This window comes from Odocoileus virginianus, chromosome 9 (genome assembly GCF_023699985.2).
Source record: "Odocoileus virginianus isolate 20LAN1187 ecotype Illinois chromosome 9, Ovbor_1.2, whole genome shotgun sequence".
Taxonomy (NCBI): domain Eukaryota; kingdom Metazoa; phylum Chordata; class Mammalia; order Artiodactyla; family Cervidae; genus Odocoileus; species Odocoileus virginianus.
In genome coordinates, this window is record NC_069682.1 from 49,717,012 (window position 1) to 49,736,900 (window position 19,889).

The 19,889-nt window shown below is 51.4% G+C and overlaps 1 protein-coding gene across 3 annotated transcripts in view; it reads right to left on the reverse strand.

Moving 5' to 3' along the window:
* MYT1 (myelin transcription factor 1) overlaps window positions 1-19,889 on the reverse strand; it is a 62,433-nt gene that overhangs the window by 38,655 nt on the left and 3,889 nt on the right. For all 3 annotated transcript variants that reach the window (XM_020875362.2, XM_070472382.1, XM_070472381.1), the window contains exon 2: window positions 5,453-5,553. The gene's annotated coding sequence lies outside the window, so the exon portion shown is untranslated. The remainder of the gene's footprint in view (window positions 1-5,452; window positions 5,554-19,889) is intronic.

A 19,889-nucleotide genomic window follows, 5' to 3' on the forward strand; every position in this document is an offset into this window, starting at 1 on the left:
CAACCTGGGGTAATCCTTGCAGCCGTCGATTGCAAGCAGTAGAGCTGAGAGCCATGCATTTATAGCCTCCCGACAGCACGGAAGACAATTACTATAATTTCTATTTTTAAAGCGGAGGTTCCCCATGGACCAATGGCTCACATTTAAAGTGAAGAGAGGAGCAGGTGTCAAAGGGACTTCATTACATTTATGAGCCTTCAAATGTCGTCTGCGTGAGCCCGGCGCAGTGGCTTCCGATGCAGCGGCACAAAGGGGCCGAGCTCTGATTGCCCAGCCACTCTCAGCCGAAATGCAATCTACACCTCTTTTTTTGTCAGTTTTCCCAAGGAAATTGGCAAGCATTCTGCTGGGCTAAAGCGGGCCTTGGCAATTTGGATTTCCTGCAGATAAATTATTCAAAGAGCACAGAATGGAGAGAGCTGCAGGATGCGTGCGGGCTGCTCTCACACTGGGAGCTCACGTCGACGAGCTGACAGCTGTGCCATTCATTCTGCCGAGCACCTTTCCATTTGCAATTTATCTGCATCAAATGGTCAATAAGTGAGAAGTTCTCCTCAGTGCATGGAGTTTTGATGTAAAAAGGGGGAAAAAAAACTGAACTAAGGGAGGAAGAACTAGGGTTAGCCTTTCAACATGAGCATCAGCTGTAAGAACAAGCCACATCGACGCGCAAGCAGGGAAACCTCGATTTCTTAACTGTTTGACTGGCTCCACTGGACTTACCCAGCTTTCCTCCTCCAAGGGTGGCTCTCCATGTCCTCTGGCCCACAGCACCTGTGCACCCACGTGTCAGTGGGCAGCACTGCTCGGCCTGCTGGCTGCACCACCTCTGCCACCGTGGGAAGACAGGCTAAGACAATGAGACACTTTCCAATTTTTCACTGATTTATTTTTGAAAATTCTTCCCCTGTTCCAAGCACAAACCAACCATGCCTGTTTCTGAAAAGCCTTCACGTAGCTGAGTGGCCTCCTGCCTGGAGGGTGAAAGGCCCCTGTCCAGGCCAAACAGCCTTGACAAACCCCACAGGGGGCCAGAGGCCTCTCAAGGACAGGTCTGCGCTGTCTGCCACCAGCTGCCTGTCCACAGCTGCCCAGCACTCCGCAAACTCTTTGCTCTGGTTAACACTTCAGTCATGCTGACTTCAGTAGGAAAACTACAGAAGAACAATCTACAAATACTAGCACTCCCTGGCCACATCTCTTGACCAGCAAGAACGGTTTCTTTGTCCTTCCTCTGAACCTGCCTTATTGTGTCCCGAGATGGTCTCACTCAAGAGGGTGGTGATGCTTGGTTCTGTTTGTTTGTTTTCCTGTTTTTATTTTTTTTGGCTGTGCCACATGGCACCTGGGATCTTAGTTCCCCAAGTGGGGACCAAACCTGCACCCCCTGCAGCGGAAGCCTGAAGCCTTAACCACTGGACCACCAGGGAAGTCCCTTGCTTTTTATTTTTTAGTAAAGCATGTAAGCTCTTCTCAAATGTAGACAGCTCTCACATGACCAGCCCCTTTCAGACTTGTCCCATGGCACCCTTGCCAAACCTGAGTTCCCTGAGCTGGACGTTTACACACTCTGGGACCAAGGTCGTGCTGAATGACCTTGAACCAGCAGCTTCTTGGGCTGTGATTGTTAGGACTCCAGGAATACACAGGACAGCGTGGGCTCTCCCCCAGGAACATCCAGTCAGGCCCAGCAGGCTTTGTACTGAACTTTACCTTTTCTGCCCACCGCCTGCCTAGTTCAGGGACCTGGCGGTGGTTTCTAGAGGGGTGGCTCCCCCATCCCACTGTCTGTCTCTCTGTCTCTCTTTGACTGTCTACCTCTCTTTCACTTTCTTTTCTTCCTGGTTCTTCCCAGGCCTTGACAACTGAAGAGCTTCCCACCTCTCCACCCTGAACCATGTCCCTGCCCATCTGCACACAGCTAAGGGCTGAAGGACAGACTCCATTCTAGAGCCTGGCCCTGTGCGGCCCTGGACATCACCTGCCTCTCCTGTCCCTTCAGGGGCTCCTGGCCTGAATGGCACCAGCTATGGGGCCTGAGGCAGCAGATGTCTCACTCCAGGGAAGGGTGGATGTCAAGAGGAAGGAGCTGCTTAGCCATGAGCCCGGGCAGGGGTGGGGAGGCCCCATGGATCAGCGAAGACCTGAGGACATTTCAGAGAGGGAGGCCTCAGGAAGCGAGTACTTTTGACCCACAGAGAAGTTGCACCCCTGTGTGGCCAACTCCTCTTGGGGGTCAGGCCTGCATCCTCCCTCTTCACACCCCCTATCTCACTCCCCCTCTGTGCCTGCTCATCTCCATCTGAAATAAGTTCACAGGTTCATGTTTTTGAGGTCAGTATCTCCCTATAGAGACCTCATTCACCGCTCAGGGTGTATTATGTAAGGTCAGACAAACAGGTAGACAGACAGACAAATGGGGACAATCGGAAACATCTACTGAGATCCTGGAGCTGGGGAAGGTGGCCAAGACCATCAGAGCAGAAACCAGAGCCCTGAGTCGCAGGAGAGTCCAGGCCCCTGAGACCACAGAGGACCTACACTGGCCCTGGGCTGGAAGAAATAGGCCACGTTCCATTTTACTTAGAACACATCCAAAAGCCTGCAAAGCTAGGGAATTAAAATGAACTTGGGGCAACTTTTTAAACATACAAGATTATTTGAGTGACAGAGTCCTTTTTCCTCTGGGAAGACCCAAACAAGGAAGTCTGCTGACTCCCGAGACCAAGCAACATGCCTAGAAGGAAGGGATGACATGCGACAAGGAGGGTAGAGATACCTAACCGAACAAAACCAAGGGGCGCGGGGGAATGAGGGGGCAGAGGAGGACACAATCTGGTCCTGTGTGCACAGCCAAGAGCGCCTCCAGCAGGCACATCACCGTTGCATAGCCTGGGGGCAGAATACTGGGCATATCCACATTCCCACATCTGGGGAGACGCTCCCCTAAAGACTTAAGAGCAGCTGTCAAGTACGTCCCTTGCTCCCTCTCCCCACCAAGCCTTCTAGCAGGATCCTCCCCAGCCCCCAGCCCAGGCAGCCCCAAGAGCTGCCTTCTGCTTCAAGAAGTCCCACTATCTCAGGGACCTCCCCTTCAGTACACATTCTGCTCTCCATTCTCTGTCAGCTGAGGCTAAACCACACAGGCACACCTCTGCACCTCCTGACAACCGCCACAGCACCTCTGATTCCTAACGGTGTCCCTCCCTTGGGAACATCGCAGTGTGTGTCTGAAATTCTCTGACACTCCACCCATTGTTCAATCCATAAGCAGCTGCATAGACCAGCCCTCTCCTTGGGTTGTAGAAAGGATACCCCACAGAGAATTATTTAATACCCATCTTGGGAGGGACTCTCCTGACATCTCTAAGCATGAGCTCATGGCTCACTGTAACCCCTACATTAAAATTATATAGCTATGTTATAGACATCCTGATAAAGCAGCCTTGTCTGGGCCCATCTGTTTAAAACTTCAACATAAATGGAATTGCCAACTTCTGAGGGGTAGCAATCTAGCCACATCCAATGAGGCGGGTCAGAGGGCACACCCAGTGCTACCCCTTCCCCTGTCGGGAGTGTCTACTAGGGGAGACAGTAAGGAGGCTCTGCTGAGCACCCATACATTCACTATGCTCCTGGGTTGCATATCTCTAGCCACCCATTGAACACCCATAATCTGGGGCCTAAATACTTCTTTCTTGAAGGTCAAGAGGAGGTTAACCAATACTTACCCTTTTCTCCTTAAATTAAAAAAAAAAAAAAAAAAAAGGCCCAATGCCCAGCACTTTCACAAGCACACAACAAAATTCTATCAGCTGCTTCCACACCCACCTATGAGCTGTCCACATGCCTGGTGCTGAACTCAGAGTCCAGGCAGTTGTGACTGCCTCCCACACAGGACTTCTCCAGGCACTAGCTCCCCAGCTCCCCACTTCCTTCTCAGGCCAGTCTTCTGTTGTGTGTGTTCTGACCTCTTGTGTTCCCACCCTTTCTCCACCTCCTCAGTCAGACGGTGCCCCTGGCGCCAGCCCCACAGTCCCTCCTTCTCTGGCCCACTCTTGGTCTTAGCTTCTTTACTCAGAGCAGTAACTAGGGCCTTATCTGCCCAAACTAGAGGAAATGACCATAATGGAGCAGCTGTGAAATGCTGGCCCTGGGGAGAAGCTGAGCACAGCCATTGAGCTTTTTCCCAGCAGGTTCCACACCCTCCCAACTTGTCACGCCTGAGCCATAGGCAAGTGCAGCCTTCCTACCCATCACATCCACAGCACCAGCCACTGTGGAGACAAAGCACCCAGAGCCCCTGGTCTCAAATCAAGGAGCGTCGTGGCCACATGATCTCTGAATGCTTGGGGCTGGATGGGTGAGGCGAGTGCTGCATTCAGTCAGATGCAAACTTGAGGGGAAAGCAAAACTAAGTGATCAAATTAGATAACAATTTAATGCAGCATTTTAGAACATTTAAATCAATGCAAATATTCCATGAGGAACAAAAGAACAAAGATTTAAATAAAGACTGGGCCAGCATTCCTGGCTTTTCCTTTTGCAGCAGACTCAAACATGGCTCAGCAAAGCACTGATGGTCACACAGGGGTAGAAGTGTGAGTGGAGGAGCCTGAGGCAATGCGAGGACAGACCCGTCCCTGTACATTTCAGGCACCAGACTCAGAAGGAAAGTGTTGGGCTTTAAGAGAAAAATACACACACCCTCAAAAGAGGTTGCCACTTCAAACTTCACAGCCCTGCCTGTCTGTACTCTGGGCCGCCACTTCTTGGTGGCCATGCTCTGGGTCATGGCTTGGATCCTTGATGGAGAGCATGTTCATGTCAGAGTATACGAGAGGTCGGAATCTGAGATCTGGGAAGGGATGCCCACCAAGCCTGTTGTCACCCCACTTCCACCTCTGAGGGTCACCTGAGCCTGGGGACCTGGCTTTGCCAGAGCACATCATGGGGAGCAAGGACATCCAGAATTACAGGCTTGGTGCAGCTGTAAAAGTGTGTGATATTTGGGCTTGGAGCACCACTGGGAGGTGGAGACTCCAGGCCACCTCCACCAGACAGATCCAGGCAGGTGTGAGCAGGGCACCACAGGCCCCACTTGGGAAGATGGCAGTAAACCAAGCCCGCAGACCTTAGGAGTTCCTGTGGTGAAGGCTGCCCAGGGAGAACAGAACAGGGACTAGTGTGCCTTGGGAGCTGCATATGATGGGGCCTCAGGGCAGAGACTTGGCAGACGGGACCTGCCATCACATTTAAGTTTTAGCCTACTCAGAGTCACTTTTCTTCCTTTATTGTTAAAGTGCCCAGATCATCGATGGTCCTAGCCCCCACTTACGCTTCTCCTAAGCTGGACTGATAACAACTAGACCAAAAGTCGCCTCTACATTCCATGCCGAGGAGTTAGAAGGACTCTAGCCAAGACCCAGGGGCTGCCCTCTGAGTGCCTTACCTTGCCGCGTCCGCCCAGGAAGAGTCTTGGGGTCCTACAGTTGTCAGCCTTGTCTCCGTGTGTCCACCTCTGACTCAGAAGCTCACCCCGGAACTCATTTTCTGAGAGTCAGAAAAAGAAACCCTAATGAACACCAGCTCAAGGGAAGAAATAGAGAAAATTGGCCCACTCTTATACACAGCACTTGTACCACAAAGACACCCAAGGTCAGGGCCCCTTGGCTGTTTCAGGGACAAAAGACAGGAGCTCTTTGGGGAAAATCACTCTCTGTTTGGGACACTCCTCAGAGGCTTCTAGTGCCCACACCCAGAACCATCACCCTGGCTGTGGCACTGTTTTACGGGACATGTCGGGGAGTGGGGGCAGATTTCCTCTAACACGGCCACTCCGAACAGGGGGCTAGTGCCAGTCAGGTGAGACCCAAAGCTTTGCCTCCACTTTGCCCAGGTGGCCGGCATCTTTCCTCTCCTTCTGTGTCTGCCTATCTCCAGGGCAGTACATCCAGTTAATATTTAATTCCTCACATAAATTCACATGTCAAAGCACAGGCTAAAGGCATCATCTGGACCGGACAAAGAAATGCATTGTGTACCTATTCCCCGCACGACACTCCCTGTTTCCATGACAACCAGCTTTCTACAACAGCAGCTTTCAAAGGAAGGTCACGAAGTAACCAACAATAAAAACAGGAAATGAATGTTCCTGCGTTTTTCTTCTCTTTGAAGGTGAGTTTGGTTCTGCTGAAGGCAGGTCAGGCATTGTGCTGTCACACCCCTCATCTTTCTTCTCCTCATGTTTTCGACGTGCATTCCCAAACACTATTTTTCTCTAACTTCACTGGTCCTGTCCCGGGCAGCCCTGTGGCTTCAGCCAGAGTGTCCTCTTGTCTGGAAATGCCTCCATCTATTAAAGGGCCTCCTGTGACTCCAGCAGCACAAACAGAGGGAAGCAGATGGGTTGTCAAACAGTCTAATGCATCACCTTCAGAGGAATGGGTTAAACCACCTGCTGTGTGCGCCTACTGCGTGCCTCACCCTCGCTGAGCTGTGGGTCACCTGCCGGGCCCTGAACTCAGCTTGAGAGCTGGGAACCAGACATCTTGGGCCAGGTACCTCACGGTCATTAGCAGGCAGCGAGAAGAAACAGGCCCACCAACACCATGACAGGAGTTGCCTAGGGCCCTGGAGCCTCAAGGGGTGTGTGGCAAACAGCAAGGGTGGTGAGGAGGGAGCAGACAGTCCCTGTCAAAGGGGAGGGAAGGGAGGAAACTCAGGAGATGAGTCAACAAGGATGGTTCTGGTCACGGGGTATGTGCCGCACCCGAAGACAGGGACAATGACCCTGCCTCTCGTGACACAGTGAAAATGGAGGCCAGAATCCCCAGAACAAGTGGGCTTCCCTTTCCACATGTGCCTCCCCCGCACCCTGTGCTGATCTGCGAGGATCTGGTGAAATTCCTCGTCATGGTGACATGCGTAAACAGTGGTTAACCCCGGCAGGCCTCCCTGGGAATTGGAGGGAAGGGGCATCCTGAGATCTTTGAAAGGGATGGTTCCCTCCTTATAGACCCCCAGCACATATCTGAGAAGTGCTCCAACCCCAGAGAAGCCCAGCAGTGGAAGAGCCCCATCAATGCCAAGGGCCTGCTGTGTTCTGCCAGGAGAGAGCCCGCTTACAGGGGCCTCTTTGCTCTCTCCCCAGGAGAAGCCCTGTTGAGGGAATTCTCCCCCTCGCCCGCATTCCCCATGGTCTGTCACGTGTCCACAGCCCCACACTCACTCAGGCCTCACACAAGGGCCTTAAGGACACCTGCCCCAGCATCACTCCCTCTCAACAGCACTGCCCCCAGGATGCAGAAGACATTTGCAAGAGGCACACAACACCAGACCAGAACCATGTCACAAGGATCCATGATTGACGGAGTCCTTCAATCAATCCTTCCTTTTCCTGGGAATCTTTTGATAGCAAACCAGTCACTACAGTAAAATGTGACAGTGTTTCTCCTTTGCTGGGAGAAACCAGGGGCCCTCTTGGTCTCCTACTGGGCCCACATATGTCCCCACAGACCAGACCCCTAGTGTACAGACACGTGGAGTAGAACAAAGACGCAGTCCACCCTGGCTGCCACAGAGGAGGCACTTGATGCCCCCCGCCAACCAAACCCAAATCATGATGAAGTCCCCAGGCCAAAGGCAGGCCCTCCAGACAACAGGGGGTGCCACCCAGGTGCCCCGTCCAGCAGCCGGGCTGCCGGCGGACATTCAGGCAGCGGAGGCAGCCCTCACACCTGCCAACGACCGTCTCCATCACAGGGTGGAAGAGCCATCGGAGACTTAGAAGGCCTGACACACAGGGACCGCGAGGAGGGCTGACCCTGTCCTCGTTATCAGGAATCGGCAGTGAGGAGGGTTTTCCTCAAGACCCCTTCCTTTAGGCTCAGAGGTCTCTAGTGAGTTCTGAACCCCTGCTCCCAGACGCACAGAGCAAAGGGGCTGCATGGGAGCATGTGGCAAGGACAGTGGCCTTGGCCATGATGTCCCTTCAGGACCACCTGCTCCATGTTGTCCCAGCATCTGACCCCACAGAGGCCCCACAGGACTCTGGCAGACAGACAAGCTCAGAAATGCCACCAGGGCCCGTGAGCCGCATCAGAGCTGCAGGGCAGGACATCTCCCTCCTGAGGCCAGAGTCCTGGAGGACGCCCATGCTCAGGGCCAATCAGGGTAGGATCAGGCCTCCCCAACACATGACGCTTTGGCATGTGGACTGTTTAGCTCTGGAAATCGAGACCCTGTGGGCTCATGAGAAACTCCTGTCAAGATGTCTTCAGGGTCTACACTAGATTCTGTGTCTCTGGTGATCTGCCTCTCATCCAGCAAGCAGAGGGGGAGGGTCTTCACTTGGTGGGAGCCCACATCTTGGCTCTCCCATGCTCCCATGGGTGGAATCAGTCAGACCCTGGCTTCCTCTCTCCCCACTCTGTCCCATCCTGGCTGAGCCCACATCTCCCCCCAAGTTTGACAGGTTCTTCTTTCCACTGCCAATTAAAGTGTCCTTAGGGATATCCCTGGAGGTCCAGGGGTTAAGAATGGACCACGCAGTGCAGGTCCACAGGTCAATCCCTGGTCAGGGAACTAGGATTGCACATGCCGCAGAGCAACTAAGCCAGCACGCCACAACTAGAGTCCATGCACCAGAGCGATCCCTGTGACACAAGACCCTTCATGCTGCGACTGAGACCTGAGCCAACCAACCAACCAATCAACAAATAGTTAACAAAAAAATCTTTTTTTCATAAACAAGTGTCCTCGCAGTAGCAACCACAGCCCATCTTCCTCTCAAATGTTTGCTCATCCCCCTAATTGGCCCTTTCCTGGGGCTTCTCAACTCTTCAACAAGCTTGAGGTGTCCACATTCACAGAGTTCAATCTGTCTAGATTTCACACCCCAGACCCAGGGCTCCACGTCTCCACACCCTTCACAATCTGGTTTCTTAAGTGACCCCCGGAGAGCTGACTCTGGCCCCACTCCCCACACCAGCTCACAGCCCTCCACCAAACCAGCACCCTTGAAAGTCTCCGTAAAGTCCTGGTCACCTGCCCATCCTGCACCCACACTCAGTTCCTCCTTCCTCCCCTGGGGTGCTCCGGCCCCATCCCCAGCCTCTCCTACTTCTGCTTCACTGGCCATCCTATCACCTTCCCCTCTGACTCCTCCCCTCCCTTCTCTCAGTCTTTGGCTCCTAGTCCTGGCCCAGAATTCTGCCTGTTATTTTCTGAATTTCACCAGTATCTGACCACTTTTGGCCTCTCAGGCTGTTTCATTTGTGTGCAAAAGTTGATAACTAATTCTAAAATTGACATGGCAGATGAAGAGACATAGAAAAGCCAAAATAATAAAGTTAGACCCAACTCATATCATATGTAGAAATTCATATAATAGATCAGAGATCTAAACATCCCAGTTAATACTCTTAGAAAGCACAGGAGTAAATCTTCCTGACTTTGGGTTAGGAGTGGTTTCTTTAATACAACACAGAAATCACAAGCAACAAAAGAAAAAAATGTATGAACTGGACATCATCAAAGTTTAACACTTTTGGAAGTTAAATAATACCATCAATCAAGTGAAGAGAGAACCCACAAATTGGGAGAAAATATTTGCAAATCACATACATGATAAGGGACTTTTATTGAGTAGGGAAAACCACCAGACCATTCAGGTATGACCTAAATCAAATCCCTTATGATTATACAGTGGGGGTGACAAATAGATTCAAGGGATTAGACCTAGTAGACAGAGTGCCTGAAGAACTCTGGACAGAGGTGCATAACACTGTATAGGAGGCAGTGACCAAAACCATCCCCCCAAAAAAGAAATGCAAGAAGGCAAAGCGGTTGTATGACGAGGCTTTATAAATAGCTGAGGAAAGAAGAAAAACAAAAGGCAAAGGAGAAACGGAAAGATATACCCAACTGAATGCAGAATTCCAGAGGATGGCTAGGAGGGATAGAAGGCCTTCTTAAATGAACAATGCAAAGAAATAGAGGGAAACAATAGAATGTAAAAGAATAAAGATCTCCTCAAGAAAACTGGAGATATCAAGGGAACATTTCATGCCAGCATGGGCACAATAAAAGACAGAAACTGCAAGGACCTAACAGAAATAGAAGAGACTAAGAAGAGGTGGTAAGAATACACAGAAGAACTGTACAAGAAAGGTCTTTAATGGACCGAACAACTGTGATGGTATGGTCACTCACCTAGAGCCAGACATCCTGGAGTGTGAAGTCAAGTGGGCCTTAGGAAGCATTACTACAAACAAAGCCAGTGGAAGTGATGGAATTCCAACTGAGCTATTTCAAATCCTAGATGATGCTGTGAAAGTGCTGTGCTCAATATGTCAGCAAATTTGAAAACTCAGCAGTGGTCACAGGACTGGAAAAGGTCAGTTCTCATTGTAATCCCAAAGAAGGGCAATGCCAAAAAATGTTCAAACTAGTGTATAATTGCACTCATTTCACACGCTAGCAAGGTAATGCTCAAAATACTTCAAGCTAGGTTTCAACAGTATGTGAACCAAGAGCTTCCACATCTACACACTGGGTTTAGAAAAGGCAGAGAAGCCATCAATCAAATTGCTAACATTCATTGGATCATAAAAAACACAAGGGGATTCCAGAAAAACATCTGCTTCATTGACTATGCTAACTGTGGAAAATTCTTAAGGAGATGGGAATATCAGACCACCTTACTTGTCTCCTGAGAAACCTATATGTGGGTCAAGAAGCAACACAGTTGGGCATGGAACAACTGACTGGTTCAAAATTGAGAAAGGAGTACCACAAGGCCGCATATTGTCACCCTGCTTATTTAACTTCTATGCAGAGTACATCGTGCAAAATGCTGGGCTGGATGAATCACAAACTAGAATCAAGATCACCAGGAGAAATATCAACAATCTCAGATATGCAGATGATATCACTTTAAAGGCAGAAAGTGAAGAGGAAATATAGAGCCTCTTGATAAGGATGAAAGAGGAGAGTGAAAAAGCTGGCTTAAAATTGAACATTCAAAAAACTAAGATCATGACATCCAGTCCCATCACTTCATGGATAATAGAAGGGGAAAAAAGTGGAAGCAGTGACAGATTTTATTTTCTTGGGCTCTGAAATCACTGTGGATGGTGACTGCAGCCACAAAATTAAAAGACATTTGTTCCTTGGACAGAAAGCTGTGACAAACTTAGCATATTAAAAAGCAGAGACATTGCCTTGCCAGCAAAGCTCCACATAGTCAAAGCTATGGTTTTTCCAGTAGTCATGTACAAATGTGAGAGTTGGACCATAAAGAAGGCTAGGTGCCAAAGAATTTATACTTTTAAGTTGTGGTGCTGGAGAAGACTCTTGAGAGTCCCTTGGACTGCAAGGAGACCAAACCAGTCAATCCTAAAGGAAATCAGACCTGAATATTCATTGGAAGGATTGATGCTGAAGCTGAAGTTCCAATACTTTGGCCACCTGATGGGAAGAGCCGATTCATTGGAAAAGACCCTGATGCTGGGAAAGATTGAGGGCAGGAGGAGAAGGGGACGACAGAGGATTAGATGGTTAGATAGCATCACCAACTCAATGGACATGAATTTGAGAAAACTCTGGGAGATAGTGGAGGACAAAGGAGGCTGGTGTGCTACAGTCTATGAGATCACAAAGAGTCAGACATGACTTGGCGACTGAACAACAATAACAAATTCAGAGTACAGAAAGAACTCATGCTACTCCAGAATAAAACAAACTAACTCAATTTTAAAGTGGGCAAAGGGGAATTCCCTGGCAGGCCAATGGCACTTTCTTGGCACTTTCTGGGGAACTAAGATCCCTCAAGCCTTTGGGTGTGGCCAAAAAACAAAGTGAGCAAAGGATTTGAACAGTCATTCATCTAAAGACAACATATAAATGGTCAATAAAAGATGCTCATCATCTAGTCATCAGGGAAACTCAAGTCAAAACCACAACATGATCTTACTGAACACCCACTAAAATGGTTATAATTAAAAAGAAAAAAAAAAAAAAACAGACAATAAGTATTGGGCAGGATGTGGAGACACTGGAGCCCGTGTACCCTGCTGGCAGGAGGATAAAATGGCACTGCTAATTTGGAAAGCAGTCTGGTGGTCCATCAATATACTAAACATAGACTTACCACAGAATCCAGCAATTCTACCCCCAGATACAGATCCAAGAGAAATGAAAATACATGTCCACACAAAGCCCTGTACACAACTCTTCATCACAGGTTTATTTATGCTGGCCAAAAAAAGGAAACAACCCAAATGTCCATTGATTGCTGAATGGACAATATAAAATATGACCAAACGGTATTTGGCAATAAAAAGCATGTGAACCTCAACACCATCAGTCTCAGTGGAAGAAGTCAGACAAAATGATCACATATTGTACTGTTCTTCAGTTACGGAATGTCCCGAAATGGCAAACTCATAGAAACAGAAATTAGATTAGTGGTGCAGAGGCTCGGGGGAGGGGCAGTGAGCCCCCCCAACCCCCACCCCGGAGTCTCTTATACGGGAAGAAGGTCTGGTGGGCTGCCTTTAGTTCTCCCAGCCTGGCTTCTGTGAGCCTGTGATCTGGGGCCCACCAGGAGACCCAGTTGCAACCCAGGTAGGACTGTGTCCAGGGATATAGGCAGAGGATGGCTAGGGTATAGGCAGTGATGTGGAATGGGCCGTCGGGGGTGGGGCGAGGCGTCTCAGACCCCACCCCACCCCACAACCACTCTGGGGACACAGGCCAGGAGAAGACCAGCGCTTCTGCACAGCAGCGGCACCAGGGCCCAGGGCAGCACACGCAGGCTCCCTCCACCACAGCAGGACCCTCCTCCCATGACGAGCCTACCAGGAAAACACGCCCTGTGTCCTGCCTGTGCATCTGGCCTGGCGAGGCCAGCCTCTGCAGCCCTCAGCAGGCCTTAGGCACCCTTGGAAGCTCAGCACCTCACCCCAAAGCCGTGAACTGACCACACACACCCACTGAAAGTCTGGGCCCTGAAATCCAGTACAGTTGTCCCCACGTCTGCACGATCTGTATCCACAGAGTCAACCAACATGGACGGAAAACACTCCCTCCAAAATTCCAGAGAGTTCCGAAAAGAAAACTTGATTTGCGACAATTTGCACAGCATTTACATTATGCTGTGCTGTGCTGTGCTTAGTCGCTCAGTCATGTCCGACTCTTTGCGACTCCATGGACTATAGCCCACCAGGCTCCTCTCCAGCTCCAGGCTCCTCCAGGAATACTGGAGTGAGTTTCCATGCCCTCTTCCAGGGGATCTTCCCAACCCAGGGCTCGAATCCAGGTCTCCCGCACTGCAGGCAGACTCTTTACCACCTGAGCTACTAGGGGAGCCCACGTTTACATTGTAGTAGCTGTTCTTAGCAACCTAGAGATAGATGGCTTGAAATCTAAGGAGGATGTGTATAGGTTATAGGAAATACTCCAGCATTCCCTATGAGGGACTGGAGCATCCATGGACTTTGGAATCCTGGATGGGTGGTCCCGGACCTGATCCCCCGTAGAGTCCCAAGGACAACTAAATAAACACAGCTCCCACTCAAAAGGAAAAATTCTCTCCTACTTTCATCTCAATCCTCGTTCACCAACCCAACAGAATAAAAACCCTCCCCAGACAGTCTCACAAGCACACTCCCCATTGGACATTAAGAAAGTTAACAAGGGACAGGGAAAATTAGCTACAAGAAACACAAAGCTTGTATGAGAAATAATCTGGTGTGTGTGATTGCCCTAGCAGTAAAAATAAATGAATAAAGGTGACTCTCAGCATCACACGGGCAACCGGCAGCGGCTGAGAATCTGGTCCTGAGGTCGTGAATCCTGCTGGGTCTGTCCTGCCCCACAACCCATAAACCTATGTTCCCAGGCAAATGCGGCCCCTGAAGGCCTGGCCTGGAGCGGAGAGCAGGGCGTCATTTAAGAGCGAGTGTCGGAGCCCACAGGTGGGACAAGCGCGTGTGGAACGGTAAGTAGCGGCCCAGCACAGAAACAAGGCTGATCAAACAGTAAGCTTAAGGAGCCTGATTTCTCACAGCAGTGAGGAAGGAGTTACACATGTGGAAAGGGAGAAATCTAGAAAGTATCCTGGGGGGAATTGGAGTCAGAGCTGTCAGGATGAACCTGTGGTTTTCAACAAGAAAATCCAGGTGTGTGTGCATGTCACACACATGTGCATTGAAAGGCTGGGAGCACGTCCACACTAGATCCAGGGGTGGCTCCAGGCCCGAGGCTGGGAGAGCTCAGAGAGTCACACACACATCAGAAGGACACAGTTGCCAGCACTGGTAGGTCCCCCTATCCAGCAGAACAATCTTAGCATCAAAATAATGATTATAATCCACTGGATTAAAATAAATTGTGAGTCAATAAAAATGAAGAAATTGGTAGTTTCAGGAAGAATTCGTCATTTCCCCCCAAAGTAATTGGGTTGGCCAAAGAGTGTGCTTGGGTTTTCCATAAGGTGTTAGGGTTAGTGGAAAATCCCAAGTGAACTTTTGGCCAACCCAGTACTTATTCATTGCAAAGGGGAAAGTGTTGTTGCAGCTAGAGAGACACTAGGATGGCAACAGCCAACCCGGGGAAAGAGCTACAGTGGGCGTCGCCAAGAGCAAATCTTGCCTGACCAAGACCAACACACCTTGTGGTCCCGAGCCCACTACTGAGATGCTGTTGAGGACCAGACCACCCAAGTGATGGTGGTTCTAGAGAACTTCTTCATTGGAAACCCCTCTGGGTGATGGGCACAGGTTGGCAGATATACCTCCAGTGAGTCAGAAAAAAGTTTGTCCTATATCTGAAAAGTTTTCTGTGAATTTGAGATGGTTTCAAAAAAACATCTGGGACTTCCCTGGTGGTCCAGTAGCTAAGACTCTGAGCTCCCAAAGCAAGGGGTTCAGGTTCGATCCCTGGTGAGCGAACTAGACCCCATGTGCCACAACTAAAGATCCCAAGTGCTGCAACTAAGACTCAGCACAGCTAAATAACTAAATATTTTTAAAAATAACATGGTTGGGGGTGAGATTTCAGTAACAGGCAGTCAGTGGAGGCTTCTGTGATGAAAGCTTGAAGCTGAGCCCCAGGGTCTCCTCAGAGCCCTTCAACTTCCCAAGTCCCAGAACTGTTCCTAGAAGAAATGTCCTGGATCAAGGCTGTCTTCCCAGCACCTGCAGGAAAGTCGGGGACAGCCAGGGCAGGGCAGGCCCTTGGGGGAATCTGACAAGCCTGGAAATCCAAAAGGGAGTAGCACCCTTGCCCTGGTCACTGCAGGTCCTGGGCCGGGAGCTGGCGGGTGGGGTGCCTGGCGCCCCTAGGAGCGCTGACATGGGTGGCCCCTCCCCCTCCCCCTTCCCCACCCCCTTCTCTGCTTCAGGCCTGTCTGTGACCTGGTTTCCAGGGTCTGGAGGCAGCACTGGTGTACCACCCATCGGATCAGCTTTTGGCAGGAAATGCAAACAGGACTGATGGGGAAATGAGGGCAAGTTTTGCTCTTTTTCTTTCTTCTTTTTTTTTTTTGCTGGAATTCAGAGAGAAGTAAAATGAAGACTTGCTGAGTGGAGCAAAGACAGACCTGCTTTTGCTGAGTTTAGGTGAAAATGAGAGGAGAGAAGTGGGGGCAGGGGAGTCGGCAGTTCCATCGCTCTGCACGTTTCTCATTATTTTGCTTCTAAATCAGCCTCGCTGGTGCTTTCTCTATTCAATAAAAGCCAAACGCAAGCCACGTCCCCTAATCTCTCCAACAGCAGCTCACTGCTGAGAAAATAATATAGATGTAACTTCCAGCATCGTACACTTTCTTTTCCATTTATATGCAAATAGTGACCTTTCACCCAGGCTGTCTCAAAGAAGTGTTTCCTTAAAAATGCAAATAGCATGTTGCAGGCTTACTGTGGCTGAGTCTTTCTTATATGATTATTATTATTTCTTTTAAACTTACCCACGCTGTAAAAACAACAGCTAAACAGCCGGGCAGTAATGATGACTTTTCAAACCCCATCACAGGACTGGCTCTCCAGGCGGCCTGTCAGGGAGCCTGCCAGCAGGGGACGGCCCCCAGATGATGAGGGGTGGGGACTCTCGCAGCCTCAGGGCGGGCTGAGTGTCCTGGAAGAGGCACAGTGGTGGGAGCCAGGACTCAGGCACCCAGGCAGGTGCAGGAAGCGGGAGTGTGGGCGGCATGCTGCCTGCTCCAGGCAGGCGCACAGGATTTCTCAGAAAGCCTCCCCACACAGAGTTCAACACCAGGGGTCAGGACAAGTGATTCTGACCTCAACCTCCATCCGGGCACACACGCCTCACCCCCAGATGAGAAGTCAGGGGCAGGCAGCACATGGGGAGCTCTCTGCCCTCCCTCAACCCCCGAGGCCAAGAGGAATGACCAGGACAAGGGGCTGGAGAAGCCCAGGAAACAGGCACAGCACAGCTACTCGGTGCATAGGGGTGCTGGGCTGGGGGCCTCTCCCCACTCCCCTGACCCACTGACCGACCAAGCCTGGACGCACGCCGGGGAGGAGCCAGGGAAGGTGTCAGTCATGGCCTGTGCCCACCCACAGCTCCCAGAGTCCCCTGAATATCCCCTGTAGGAGTCAGAACTGTCTGGCCCAGAAGAGGGAAAATGGCCATTTCCCCCTTTCTGGGAACCACACTTTACTTAGGCTCTTGCAGTTAACTCGACTAGAATGGACTCTCATTGTACAAACAGAATAAAACCAAGCTGCTCCAGGGTCCCTTGAGGCCTGTCTCTGCCCTGGCTCATGTCCAATTCAGAAGGAGAGGGGACCAGGAAGGAGGGTGGGAGGTCCAGGCAGCTCCGGGGCCTCGCAGTCAGAGGGAGGGGTTTCTGACAGCAGTCCACTCTCCTTCTCCCACCCCCATCCCTCTAACTCCAGACCTGGAAGCACTGCTGTCTGGGGGAGGAGAGCAAGCCCAGGGGGGCTGACCTCGTAGCCCCAGACCCAGGGCTCGGAGTGGCCCCTGTGCGGTGGCTGGTTTTCGGGGTAGGCATGGCCAGCAGAGACGCCCACCTATCAGCCTCCTGCACTGCTCAGGGACAGCCCCCTCTCCTGCCTTTAAGTGAGAAATACTAGGGGGCTGCACACACTAGCTTCCCAGTTTGGATGGGCACGCAGAGCCCACAGGGCGCCAACAAGGCAGAATGTGGAAAGCACGCAAACCACGCCGACCAGAGGCAGCCGCCTCCAAAGGGCTCTGGACAGTGAGGGGTCCATCACCGGGATGGGGCATGATGGGGTGGGAAGAGCCCCTCCAGGCCCTGTGCCCCCCACCCCCACCCTCTCGCTGACACGCATGCTCAGGGAGGCTTGGTCGGCCTCCCTCTTGTCAGATCCTGCGTCCAGGTGTCCATCCTCCTTCCCTCTTTCATTTTTATTTATGGTTTGTAAATGCAGTGTTGTTTTAACCAGATGCACTGAAAGGAGGACGAGGTGTAACCTGCCTCCATCAGGATTAGTCCCGGATGGAGGGCCAGAGCCCTCCCTGCCCGCCATCCCTGAGCTGACACGCTGTCGGGATGCTCTCTGGGACGGCATCAGGGCAGGAGTGGGACTCTGACTGTCACAGCAGAGCCCATTCCGGGTGCCCCAGACACCAGAGGTGCAGGCTGAGCATGAGAGCGCAGGCCTCCCATTCCACACAGCAGGTTCTGAACCCAGAGACGGGACGTGTGACTTGCAGCTGGCTCAGGGAAGCCAGGACCCAGAAGTCTTCACTTATGCCATTACACACCACTTTGGAGCCTTTGAGGGGGCTAAAAAGTTTGCTAGCTGCAATTGAAGGTCAAATCCAACCCGCCTTTTCTCTCCCTTTGGACTGAGGTACTGACTTCGGGTCTCTGTGGGTTTCTCTGCTAGCTTCAGTGGCATTTCCGGAAGCATCAGAGCCTCAGGATGACGGAAGGCGGGTGAGCTCACAGCTCCTCACGACACTCACACATCATGAAAAGTGCTGCTTTATGTGTGTTGGGGGAGGGGACCTCACAGCTAACCTGCTCTGGTGCAAAATGAGACCTCAGGAAGCTAGGGTTGGGGGCTGGGCTTCGTGAAATAAAAGGAGATACACAAAAATCGAAGTTATTTAGCCAGAACACAACCAGATCACTAAAAGGTAATAACAAAAACACCCCCTCTAGGGTGGGGAGGGAAGAGGGAGGGGGGTTCAGGATGGGGGAGACACATGTATACCCATGGCTGATTCATGTTGATGTATGGCAAAAACCATCACAATATTGTAACTATCCTCCAATTTAAAATAATTAATAAATTTAAAATACTAAAAAGAAGGGTAAACAATAATAATAATAAAGAAATAATAAAGAAAGAAACACCCCTCAGCATGGACAACAGAGACTAACTTTCCACCCTGGCTGACAGTACATGCACTCAGATTGTGGAGGGAAAACTCAGAAGCAGACCCTTAAGTAGCTCTTCTTCCCACCTGGATTCAGAACCTTCCCTGGCTGTGTCTAGCCCAGCACTGACAGCCCAGGGCCTGAGTTTATAAGGGCACCCCGGCCAGTACCCGTGTGTGGGCCAGAACCAAGTGCAGGGACACTGCCCGCTGGGCACCCCCAACCTGGTGGCCTGTAGGCCCCCTCCAAGGCAGGTGGGAACACCCGCAAGGCTGATGCAACACGATAGCAGAGGTGTTTCAATAACGAAACACTTAGGGCATGACTGCGGCTCCTGGGAGGAACACCAAGAGAGCAGCATGGCATCTGTTTGGGGCTGAAAGAGGAGCTGGAGGTGAAAGGAGACAGGAGATGGGCCAGGGGTCTCGGCGTGGCCTGGATAGGGGATAGAGAATCAGGTTGGAAGACAGACTAAGGACATCTCCCAGGCAATGGGGAAGCACCAAGAAGGGCAGCGAGGGCCAGTGTGGTCCAGATGGCCTCCTGGGAGGTCTAGGGTCCTGGGAAGTCAGGCTGTGCAGATCTGAAATTTGTATAAGACACTGAACAATTACATGTGAAAATCACTGGTTAACAAACCAATTTACTGTTTAGCAGAGTCCAGTGAGCAAGCAGGCCATTCTGAACCATTGGGTCTGGGAGCCCTAGGACAGTCACTGTCCCTGAGCACCTCAGTTATGTCACAGGTCAGCTCTGAGTCTGTGAGATGCCTCCTGGCAGCTCCTTCACTCAGAAACCACTGGGCAGCCCATACGGACAACAGTGGCAGAGCCACTTTATACCCTGAAGTCAAGTGAAGACTCCAGAGACTCAGCCTGATGTGCAGGAAGCTGGGTCACACCTGGGCCTGCACCTCAGGGTGTCTGACCGGCTAGGACTATGGAAAGCAGGCACGGGAATGAGGAATAAGAGCAGGAAGCTCCTGCCCCCTTGGACAGAAGTTGGACCCTTCTCCTTTCCAGGGGCAGGAGGGCCCTGGGTCTGGAGTCTGAGGTGAGAGAGATGGGGGTGCTGAGCGCAGGCCGAGGGGAGGGCAGCCCATCCAGCCTGGAGCCCCGGGGAGCTCTCTCTCACGCTGCTGCTTTAGTATGGAGTTTTTAGGCCACGAAATGGGAGAAAAGGAGAGGCCCCAGGTGGCTTCCACCAGAGCCCTCAAACCCACGTCAACCGGGATCAAGGTGTGAAGCCAGGCGTGAGGGCTTGTCTGGCGGCAACTCGGCCAGATGGCACGCCCGGATGGACACACGCCTCTCCCTGCCCGCCACCCTGAACCCTGCGGTGCCAAGGGCCTGTCCCCAGCACACCCCACACACACGCGGCCCTGCTCCCAGTCTGCCATCCCGAGAAACCCCTCACATCAGGCATGTCCGCACAGGCCCACGCAGCCCCTCCAGGTGCCTAAGCAGCGGAAGGGGTCCTGGGGTCT